Source organism: Anthonomus grandis, chromosome 12 (genome assembly GCF_022605725.1).
Source record: "Anthonomus grandis grandis chromosome 12, icAntGran1.3, whole genome shotgun sequence".
NCBI classification, from domain to species: Eukaryota; Metazoa; Arthropoda; class Insecta; order Coleoptera; family Curculionidae; genus Anthonomus; species Anthonomus grandis.
In genome coordinates this window covers 20,298,716-20,310,682 of record NC_065557.1, presented here as the reverse complement: position 1 = coordinate 20,310,682, position 11,967 = coordinate 20,298,716, and positions in this window count along the sequence as shown.

Here is an 11,967-nt window from a genome sequence, read left to right as displayed (position 1 = left end):
TAACTTTTTCTAAGAGATAATAAAACAGATAGACTCCTTGATTTAGTTGAAACTTATGGAATTTCTCAAAGCATCTTCTGCCCAACTCATGGTGACTCATGCATTGACAACATTTTTGAAAATATACCTTTTTCAGAAGCGTTTGCCTATGATTACAATAATTCGGATCATCTGACATTACTCGTCGAATATCATTTTACCGTACTAAAAGAAAAATTGATGATAACAGACAACCGTATACTACAAGGGGCATGTTTGAATCCTATAAATTTGTAAGTTGTATTAACTGGTATTACATAAATTGTAATCAAATTTCTACTAAGAAAAAGTACGTTTATTTGTTGTTTTTTACAAAATAACATTAATTAGTTTAGCAATAATTTAAAGGAACAAAAAGAGCTTTTAAATTTTTTGTGAGTTAACTAAGCAAATAGACTGCAATTTTATTACTGACCTTTGTTTATAAATGACTCCATTTTTCCCACTGTTCTTAAAATCTCTAGAGTTACAAAAAAATATTTTTTAATAGTTATATTTATCCATTTGTTAGTAATTTTTAAATGTTTTACAAAGAAAATATTCACCCTAAATGCAATGCTTTGTATTAAGGAAGATGTTATTTTACTAATAAGTGTGCTTATATCTAATATTTCCATTTAAAAACAAATAACGTTTTATCTCTTTAGGGTCAAATATTCCGTGGCGACGTATTAATTATTTCGGTATACCCTATATTTGACAGCACCCAAATGATTTGCCCACATTCCGTGAATTCCCTACAGCGGCTGCTCCTAAATCCTGGTGTTAAGCAGGGATGTTATTATCATCTTATGATTTATGTTTTCAAATCGGGTTACTCTTATTTAATCGTCGACGATAATAGTTTGTTAGATAATCAAATTTGGAATGTAATATTTACTTCCGTAAATCATTTCTATTATTATGAAGTTTCAATTTCACCCATTAAGCCGAACTGCACAAAAAAATCCAATAATTAATATTGTATATTAGATATTTTTCTATGTTCTATTTTTAGAAACACGACTTCATAATTTTACATGATTTTCACTAGAAAATCATGTAAATCATTTAAAAATGTTGCATTTTTAAATATAATGCATTAAACCATTTATTGAAAATACACCAGTAGCAATCTTAAATATCACTAAGAATGTGTAATTTATTTTGAAATATAAATTATCCAAATCAAAAGGTGTTTAATGATTTTATAAACCTTAAATATACAAAATGAAATAAATCCAAAACTTTCAGCCTACTAAAATTTTAAAATTAAAACTGACCAGCCTATTAAGAATTTAGGCTTTTTTTTACTTTTTACATACGGTATTTTATCATATCTTTTTACGTGTTTTTCCTTCATAAAATTTACACTTTATAAAAAAAGAGTATTATTATATTGTTTTACATTTTATTTATTTTTTCATTATTAAGTTTTACACAGCAAACTCTTTTTTAAATTACTTTCTTCAATCTCTTCCATTTTCTTTCTTCTTAACATGTTTATGTGTACCGAGATTCCTATGATCCAGTATGCACATTTGAATGTGAGATCACTTTCAAATAAGTTCCACCTTATTAAAAACCAAAAAACCACACACAGTGCCATTCACAATGGAAGGAACAAATTCATTTAAAATTCAGGTGTGTTTTCTTCTTTTGTTTTTTGAACACGTCGATTAGCATTGTCACTTGCACGTTTTTTGCAATTAAAATTTTCTATACAGGGTACCTCAAGTAGAAACTATCACATCATACTTTTTAACTATCACATCACAACAATATTTTTTTCAAATGGAACACCCTGTATATCATGACATTTCACGAATATTCTACGATATATTTTGAATCCTTTTTGTATAGCATACCATACACCCAAAGTCAATAGTTTGTTAAATATGACCTAACAGACTAATGAAACATGAAATTACAACATAGAAAATCATTCTAGATTTATTGCAACTAATGTTTAACTTGTTATTCATTTTATTACATTGAACATTGCCTAATGCAATTTTGGTTGCAGTATATCTCAAGTAGAAACTATGACAAGTCACATTTACATTAAATGGACACGTTAACAGGCAAAATGGCAGATATTGGGCAACCGAAAATTCTCATTGGACTCAAGTATACCAACCACAGCGCCCTCAAAAAATTAATGTGTGGGATGGTACTGTGAAAAATCAAATCCTTGTCAAAAGACTCTTTTTTTTTTCCTCATGTATGCTTTTACTATCGTAACAGTTCTAAACCGCTGCCGATACCGCCGCGCCAGAGTCAAAGGAAAGTAAGGCCATACTTTGCTACCTATTAGTGGTCTCCGATTTTAGTTTTGCTGATTATTTCTGCTTGGTTCTAAAAGGGCCAAAGTCATAAATCGCAATTTTTGACAAATTGACTTTAAAGGTAATGAGGTCGCATTAGGTTTGGTTTTTACAACATAGATAGGTTTCTATATTTTTCTTAAGCTTGATTTGGGTATAGAGGATATTGGTTTTTAAAAAAAAATCTTAAAAATGTATAAAATAAATTTATTTTTCAAAAAAAATTGACATTGGCCTTTTTTTAATAAATAATAAATTAAACTAATAACACTTTGGCCCAACTTAAAAAAATCAAAATGAAACTAAAAACACAAGAAAAAACTTCGTAAAAGTCGTTGCACATACATTTTGATAAAAATATAGGCACCTAAAGCGAATCTTCATCATCTTCACTTTCACCAAGATTATCAATTGCAGTCTCAGTTAGAAGTTAGTCCATTAAGAAACTGCAGATAGTATGGCTGACTGTTTTTATCAATAAATGTTAATAAGTCCCTCAAATGTTGTACTTTATTTTTTTTTTGCTTAACGGTTTTCTATTAATAGGGAAAAGTTTTATTGCATTTTCGGAATTACAGGTTGATTTTCTTAATAAATTTAAAGTTTGATATGGCTCGTCTTCAGCAAAAGTGGTTTTGTATTTCAGCAGACCAGGATTTTCCGTAGAATAGTGAATGACTCTTATTTTAGCCCAAAACAATAGGGTTTCTCAAAGTATTAACTTTTTTGTGCTGAAACTTTCCCGAAAGGAGTGACTTAAAATTCAAGAATTCTTCCTGAGCCATCTCATGCACAAAAATTGGGGGTTTCCTAGGCACTAAACGAATTAAATTGGCCCAGTCTCTAGGAATTTCTATTTTTACTGTGGTATTTTTTCTAGCCTTTTCAATGGCTGCATGAATTTGGTCGGCTTCCATATGAGTATGTCCCGGAATAAGAAATTTGTGATATATGCTAACATGCCTTCCTTCTCGTTTAAAATATTCTTCAATAATCGTTAGCAGCATAGCAGAAATTAAAATGTTTTTGTTTTGTCCAGGACAACAATCACTCTACATAATTATTTATATCGACATTGGCCTTATAAGAAGTTATATAATATTGGATTCCTGGGGCCTATGTTCACATTGGCCCTTTTATTGAAAAAAGAGTAAAAAATAGAAATGTTGACATTGGCCTTTAGCGGATTTGTAATTTTTTTCCGGTGAAAGATAGACTTTGGCCCTTATTATACATAATAATCTGGTCTGTGCCGATTTTAAAAATGCACTTAAGCCCAAATCTAAAAAAAATTACTTTGGCCCTTTTAGAACCAAGGCCCAGATTTACATGGACCATTATTTGGATAGCTAAGATATAAAAAGAATCCAAAAAACACAAAATTCTTATTTGCGACTTATCTTTGGCATAAGGCGTAGGCAAAGAATTTCGACAAATTAACAGCATTAAAATGCATTAATATGACGTATCATGCAATCACTCATATTTTTTTTTATAGTTATAAAATATAAATGTCCTCCATACCTGTACCAGAAGATAAAATATAGAAAAGGTGTACTGTACATATTGTAAATATTCGTAGACGAAATCTTCTTACAATACCTGACACAGAACTGAGTCATGAATGCAATCATTTGGGTATTAAGTAGTCTATTTAAGTTATGAACTTTTCTCTATCAGTACCTTATTTTAAGAAGAAAATTAAAGAAACATTGTTCCTAAACTGCTAATAATTTTGAACTCTCTGATTAGTCATATTATATCTTTTATTCCTCTTCTCGTTTTTTATTTTCGTATGCTATCTTCCTTCTGTCTTTTTTATACATGCACTATCTTTTTTTTTATCTAACTTTTTATTTAAAAAAAATAAACCTTCATAATAAAACATACATTTATACATACTTACTTTGCATTACTATTTTTGTATGGTCTTAACAATAAATGCATATTTTCTTAACTATATTTTTTAGCTCTAGTAGCTGCTTCTATACAAAGCAAGCTGATGTAAATACCTATTGCATTACTATTTTTTTATTGTAATATTAAATATTATTTTTTATTAAAATAAATAAACCATTTATTATTATCAATAATTAAAAATTAAATTTACACAGACAATTGATTTGCGTATTACCTATAAGTCTAGTACCTTTGATTTTGGAGCAACCTTAAAGCATCGACACTATAAAAGCCTATGCTACCGGTGTGATATAGCCAAGGTAATGTTATTTTTGAGAAGAAAGTGAGCACAAAAAGTTGTTTGTGTATTTTTTTTTTTATTTTTGGTTGTTTAATATATGTCGGCAAGTAGCATTCTTCTTTTTCTCCTTCCCGGCTCATTTAATATCACAAATTAAGGTCTCTGTGTCAAAAAAATATATAATCAAACAAATTTTAGACATGTACACCTGAAGTTAAGTTCTTAACTTTAATAGAACGTATTATTTTGTCAGCCTATTATAAGGATATATTTCAATAATTTTGCAACCACCGTATTTTAAATTGGCTTTCGACTATTTCGTACTAACGGTAGTTAATCATGTTATTAATGTAATTAATCATAATACTTAACCTTTTTTGTTTCTGCTGACAAGAGTAACTAAATTAATACATTCTTTTAGTAGCTGTTAGGGCACTAAATTAATTTAAGACCCTACGGCAGATAGTAAGTTACAAATATAATTAGACGTCAGCTTAGAAAGTAAAAATTCAGATTTTATTGGTTTGTGAGCCACTATTGGTGGACGGCTGTAATTACAAATATTTAAAAGTAAAGTTTGTATTTAAAGTTTTGGAATATTAAGGTGTGAATTAATATCATAATTATTTACGTCTACCCTAATAATGTGAGTTAATCCATTTAAATTTATTCAGTTTCTTAGTTAATTAGACGGGACTTTGCTCCAATTTAAACCACAAAAAAGGTACTAGTTTCTACTGTTTCCAAAATCCTAATGGTCACCCTTGAATTTAGGACACCCTGTAAATAAAAAAATTAAAAAGTAGTAAATAGAACTAAGCTAAGCAAGCTCTAAATGAAGGAATAATAATACTGTAAATTTTTTTTTTACGAATTTAAAAAATCATTAAAATCGTTAATTTTAAGTGCTTTATTTTAGAATCCTAAAAATGGTAATTATAGTCGTTTATATTATATTCAATTTTCAATAATGTTGATTTTTTATAACTAAAATATTTAATGCAAAACTGAATTTTAGTTTCCCTTTTAAGTACGTGTAGAAATTTTTTAATTAATTTATCCTATTATCCTAGATTTTTATGTTTATAATACATGTATCTATCCGCTTTGAAAACAAAAAGTTGATGTTAGTCATTTCATCCTATTATCCTAGATTTTTATGTTTATAATACATGTATCTATCGGCTTTGAAAACAAAAAGTTGATGTTAGTCATTTCATCCTATTATCCTAGATTTTTATGTTTATAATACATGTATCTATCGGCTTTCAAAACAAAAAGTTGATGTTAGTCATTTTTTTAAATAAAAAGTTACGTCAACAAAAAGATCAACTTTTACAGATTTTCAATAAAAATTTTTAAAATATCATGCTCATATACGAGTTTATAGGTATGCGAACTTACATTACCCATAAACTCGTAAAGTTTGGCACATCGTCTGCAACACATTCTGTAGATTATGGTTATTTATAATATATATATATATATATATTTATAATAATCAATTATTATAATTTATTTAATAACTCATAATACATGGTAATTTATGTATTTAATTACCCTGGTCATCTGTGTTAATTACCCTGGTGCACAGCACTCTCATCTTTTTTAATACAATTAACGCGTCTTTTATTTTATTAGCTTATACATTTTTAGAATATCTACTGTTCAATCTTAGAAAAAATAATAATATTTTCTGTTTGGAGCTTCTGGTAGAGTCGAGTCAAAAAGAAAACTCGAGATACCGAATTTGTTTAAAGATAATCGATCATGATGACGTGGTCTTTTTTGTTAGTTATTATGTATCAAGAAACGTTTTTGAATCAAGTATAGTATAAGTTACCTTTACCATTATATATTTTGCGGTTCATATACTATTTGTTGATATCAAAAGAAACTGCAATAGTTATTGGTGGAATTATTTTTTTATTTTCTTAAAAACTAGTTCAACTCATGTTACTTACTCTCAACGACTTACATTCGACTAACGAATACATTTTTCTTATTTTCCTTCTAAATTTGGCAATACCCTTGGTACGTCATGACTTTAACTAATAACATTCCAAGGCCAGTCTTGTGACACTGTACATTAAAATTGGGCATTTTTTTCTTAATATTTACTTATATTACATTTCAAAAATATGCCACAATATTAAGTGACACATTAAAAGTTATTAAAAAAAAATAGATATTACATATGCATTTTCAGCTGTCTGTCGTTTTTTTACACTCACCTTTTTATTAATTTGTTTAAAGATTTTAAAACTACATGAATTTTTATGCAGTTGCTTTTTATTTTTAATTACTCCTAAAACCTCTTAGAACCTATCAAAAAATAGACTGTAATTAACTGTAATGCCTCAAAAAGACAAAATGTTATTTCTTTTTGCAAATAATTTATACGCTTTAATTATAAAAATGACTTTATTATCTACTCCCTCTAGATATTTTACGGATAATTTTAAAGTGAGTAATTCCGTACTTGTTTCATTAGGCGGAAAATGTGGATTGACGCGGTTTGAAATTTACGTTTCAAATGGATTTCAATTTAGACATGTCAGCTGTGACAGTTAAGATCAATGATGCGTTCAAATTTTAATATTGAAGGTCGTATTTTGCTGGATAAAACGGTTATTGCTCCATTAGCATTAACAAATTAAAACCAGGGGTTTATTTATACGGCTTTAAAAGTTATTAGTAGAATTGATAATATTTACTAGCATAAAATTTACTAATAGGATATTAAGTGGAACTAAAATACGACTTTTTTGCGTAGTAGAAATACTACCAAAATATACTTATTTCTAGAAATTAAATCTCATATAAAAAAAGCTTTCGTAACAAAAACATATAATAATCACAAAATATTAAGAAAAATGTCAGAACTATATATCTCCTTGGACACATTAGGAACTATGGGAAATTTGCAGGTCATCGATTTTACTCTATTTCGCCGAAAATACTTCACTTGCAAATAAGAGTTTAATCTTCTAAAACTACATGAAAATAAATATCTTTTGAGAGTGAAATATCAATTTTTTTAAATATATTTTTAATACGTTAATTGAATTTAGAAAAAGCGGAAAAGTTTTTATGCAAAATGATTATTAAACAATTTTTGTACCGACCTTGATCAAGCCGAGTTAGGTTCAAACTCTGAAAAAGGAATGCTGGAAGCTCATTAATTTAAATTTTAATGATATTTTGGGCCAAGAGAAAAAGTAAGCTTGAATCACTTTGGTCTAAGAAATTTTCTGTCCCTGGGCACACTAAAAGTGTTTAAACCCGGGAAACTGTTCATTAAGCCACTCTCGAACTGTCAAATCGTACTACCTCCCCCGCACTACGCTTATTGGAAATACAAATTATTTTCGTTTAATATCCCAACAACATTTTCATCCACTTGGTTTTCCAAAGATTGGACGATTGAACGATACATTGTATTTTCGAGGAGGTCTAAATAAATTTATCCAGTTAAATTTTCTTCCAAAAAAAATGGCCCAATGATTTCGTTACCATAAATTCCTGTCCATACAATTAATTTTTTCAGTATGATGATCTTCTCGAAAAAGATGTGAATTTTCATTCTTCCAATATCTACAGTTATGCCGGTTTACTACTCTATTTAGAAAAACAGTTGACTCGTCACTGAAGCAGATGTTCTTTACTAAATGGGGATCCTTGTCAATTCGCTGATATATCAGTTCGCAAAATTCAATTCTGCTAGCAAAATTGGCTTCTCCTGGTCGTCTGGAAAAATTTATTTTTTTCAGAATTTTGGGTAGAGAACCTGGTTAAATATTAGTTGACTAGTTACTGCAGGTATTTTTGTACCTATTAGGTATTGCAAAAAATACTAGTAAAACAAATACGGCAAATATTATTCTGCAAAAAATTTTGGGAAGAATTTCAAAATAGCATTAGTTATTTTCTCGCAAATAATAAAGGCATATAAAAAAATGTATTCAATGAACTGTTTTTTACCTTACAGTTTTACTGGTAAATCGCTTCTATTTGCATAATTTTTTTGACGAGGTAAGATGGAAAATTGTTTGCCATTTAAAATAATGTATGAGGTACCTATTTGACCTATCAAAATTTAAGTTCCTAAAATATCTTTTATTACCACGCATTTTTGCTTACTATTTGCTTATACGTTATTCGATTTAGTTTTTTTTTTAATTTGGTTTGATAGGAGACTGTATGGTCTTGAAAGTAATGTATCACACTTAGAGGGTATAGGATCGATAAAATATCCATTATTCTCAGATATTCTTGGTCATTATTCGCAGGTACGTCAACCGATTTAATTTTTTTTTGGCACTGTTGAAAAGATATTTTAATGCTGCTTACAATGTTGTTTTACACGGAGGTTCCTATTTGACATATCAAAGGGAGGTTAGCTGGAGGTGAGGAGGTGAGTAACAGAACTTTGTCAGATATAAAATTAAACGTCCCTTAAACGTTATTAAGCGTAGTTCGTTTTGAAATAAAAGCATTGTATAAGTCGTTTGAGTAACCCGACATATTATATAAAGCTAAAATTAATTTCTTCTGAGAAAAAAAACAAACTAATTTCGATACGTTTAACATTTAGAGGGTAGAAAAACACTGTAGCTGCAGATTAAAATTATGAAATATAAAATAAATTATACCAGTAAGGTACTCTGGTTTTATAAGGACTTAATGTCGCTGGGTAAACTATAGGTTTTACCGAGATATTTGGACCTAACGCGCGTGAATGCTGGGCTAAATATCGTGGTCTGCAGTTTTATCCTCTTCCCAACACCACCGGCATTCCGGGTTTTCTGTAATACCTATGGTGTGAAGATTGCGTTTTAAATGCTAGTGTCCGGTTAAAAGATCTATCACTAGTCGGATTTCACATCTGGTTAAGCGTCTGGTTGGTTAAGCGTAAAGTTGTCTAATGAGACAGGCAGAGGGCACGTCTTCGCCTGTCTCATGCCAGGTGGTTCCGTCCATTTTTGTAGGGTTCACTTGTCTAGCAGAATTTTCGTCAATGCAACCCATTATAGATTCGGAGCCTATGGGCTGTTTCGCGGATCGCAGTCTAGCGAAAGAATCTGTTTCATCATTTTATTTTTATTAATATATAAAATTTTTTATGTACATTCCACTCTTAATATCTTTCTTGCACTTAAAAATATAAAAAATCGGAGAGACACATCAATTTTATTTGTAAGAAACATTGAATATTCTTAGCCTTCTTGTTTGAATTCCCTAGGAGAAGTATATATCATAATCTCATAATTAATGATAAAGTACCATCGTGCCGAAAAAAAAATTAGGTATATATTTTATATAATATATATATTGTATATAAATTTAGGTAGACATTAAAATTTAGGTATATATTTTGCCATTTTACCCCAAACGTTTCCAATTGGGTTGATATCAAGGCTTTTCGAGGGCCACGATAAAACTTGAATTTGTCTTTCGTCTAGATAGTTTTGAACTATATGGGCTGTATGTATAGAAATATTATCATGTTGGAAGATAAAATCTTGCCCATAGACTACACCAAACGATGGCATCATAACATTGTTCAGGATATTGCAATATCATAAGGCATTAAGCCTTCCCTGCACTATTTAATAAACGTTTATACTAAAACGTCAACTTTGATTAGTCTTATTATCTTTCATGATAACTGGTATTAGAAGAGCTGTAAACGCGGATTTTGCCATTATTGCACGATTGACAGATTTTTTCATCCGAAATACCATTTGCCATATGTTGTTTTGTTGTGCATATTGATGAGCAAATTCTAATCTTCTCTGTTTGTTTGCTTCAGTCAAAAATATTTCATTTGTTGCACAGCAACTTTTAATTTCCGAATTTCTTATCCTACTACGAGCTGTATTAGTAGAACCAGGAAAGAAGACGTGTCTTCTTTCGCCTTTAATGCTGTTTCAAACGGATTGTTTTTTAGAAAGCCAACTAACTCTCTATCTTGAATCTCTTTTAAAATTTTTGGTCGACCAGAACCTGGATTTCTTACAATAGCTCCATACTTTGCAACTTTTGCCTTAGCTAAGGAAACGGTATTTTTACTATTGCCCAATTCTTCTGCGATTCTTTTTATAGGAACTCCATCCATCAGACGAGTGTATATTACCGCTTTTTGTTGAGGAGATAATGCAGGCATTTTGAAACGATTTTGTTGACGCAGCTGTCACAAAATTAAATTAACTCTGACAACATCAAAATATATTATTCTAATAGACCAAGAGATTTAGGAGATTTTGCTGTCCCAGCTTTTTTTTCGGCACGATAGTACATATCATAATCTCTTATAATCTTAAATGGGAATGGAGATATTGGGACACATCGTTTAAGAGATCGTTTAATTCTCTTTTTGGTAGTATCTTACTTTGTTGCTTTTTATCTAGAGGTTTCCGAGTAATCGCGTTTTAATATTGCAGAAATAGTTAAACTTGCCTGTATTAAGATATTGATTTTCAGGTTAGTGTTTGACAAAAACTCTTGCATTGGATCTCTTTGTAGTACAAATGATTAGAAGAGTAGGTTACACCAGCAAAATCGTTGAATAATAGAACAAAAATCTAGTTTACAGAATTGACTTTCTATTTATTATTTCACTTCCACAAAAATAAGTTTTTACTTGCAGAAGAGAAATTTCTATAATAGAACACATAGGATCTACTTACGTACTCTCTTACAAGTAGTTAAAAATGGTGGCTTTTTTTCCTAAAAACAATAATAAAGTCTGTTCTCGAACTCTAACCTTTCGGAAAACTTTTTCGGGAATTGACAGGAATTTTTCTGCAATTCGCCTTTTAAGATTAGCAATGTCGGGACTTGTGTTTTATAAACAATGGATTTAGGATGTCTAAGGGTGTTAAAGCCGATGATCTTGGATGCCATTCAATTGGTCCCCACACTGTCGGACCAGAAGAAAAAAATGGGATAATGCATTGTTCTGCTGTAATGTTTCTAATCCTTCTGTAAAATTGAATTACCCTATGTATCAATTTGAGTTTCAAGCTCATTAGTGATCAGAGAATCAATGGTCTCTTCAAGCATAATAAGTATTAAGGCGCTCTTAATTAATTACATTTCCACGATATTTATACATTAATTTTTTCGGGATATTGTGCGTGTCCTTCTCGAAAAATATTCAGGTTTTCGTCGGTCCAATATCGACAATTTTTTGTTAACATTTCCATTTATGAAAATAAACATTCATCGCTGAAACAGATATTCGGCATAATATTAGGGATAGCCTTGATTTTACGGCTCATGGAATTCACAAAATTCTATTCTTTTTATCAAAATCATCGTCAAAGTCTTAAAGTAGCTGCATTTTGTATGGATAGAATTTATGCATTTTCAGTACCTTTCTTACTGTCTCGTGTCATACTACATGCGCTGCTACTA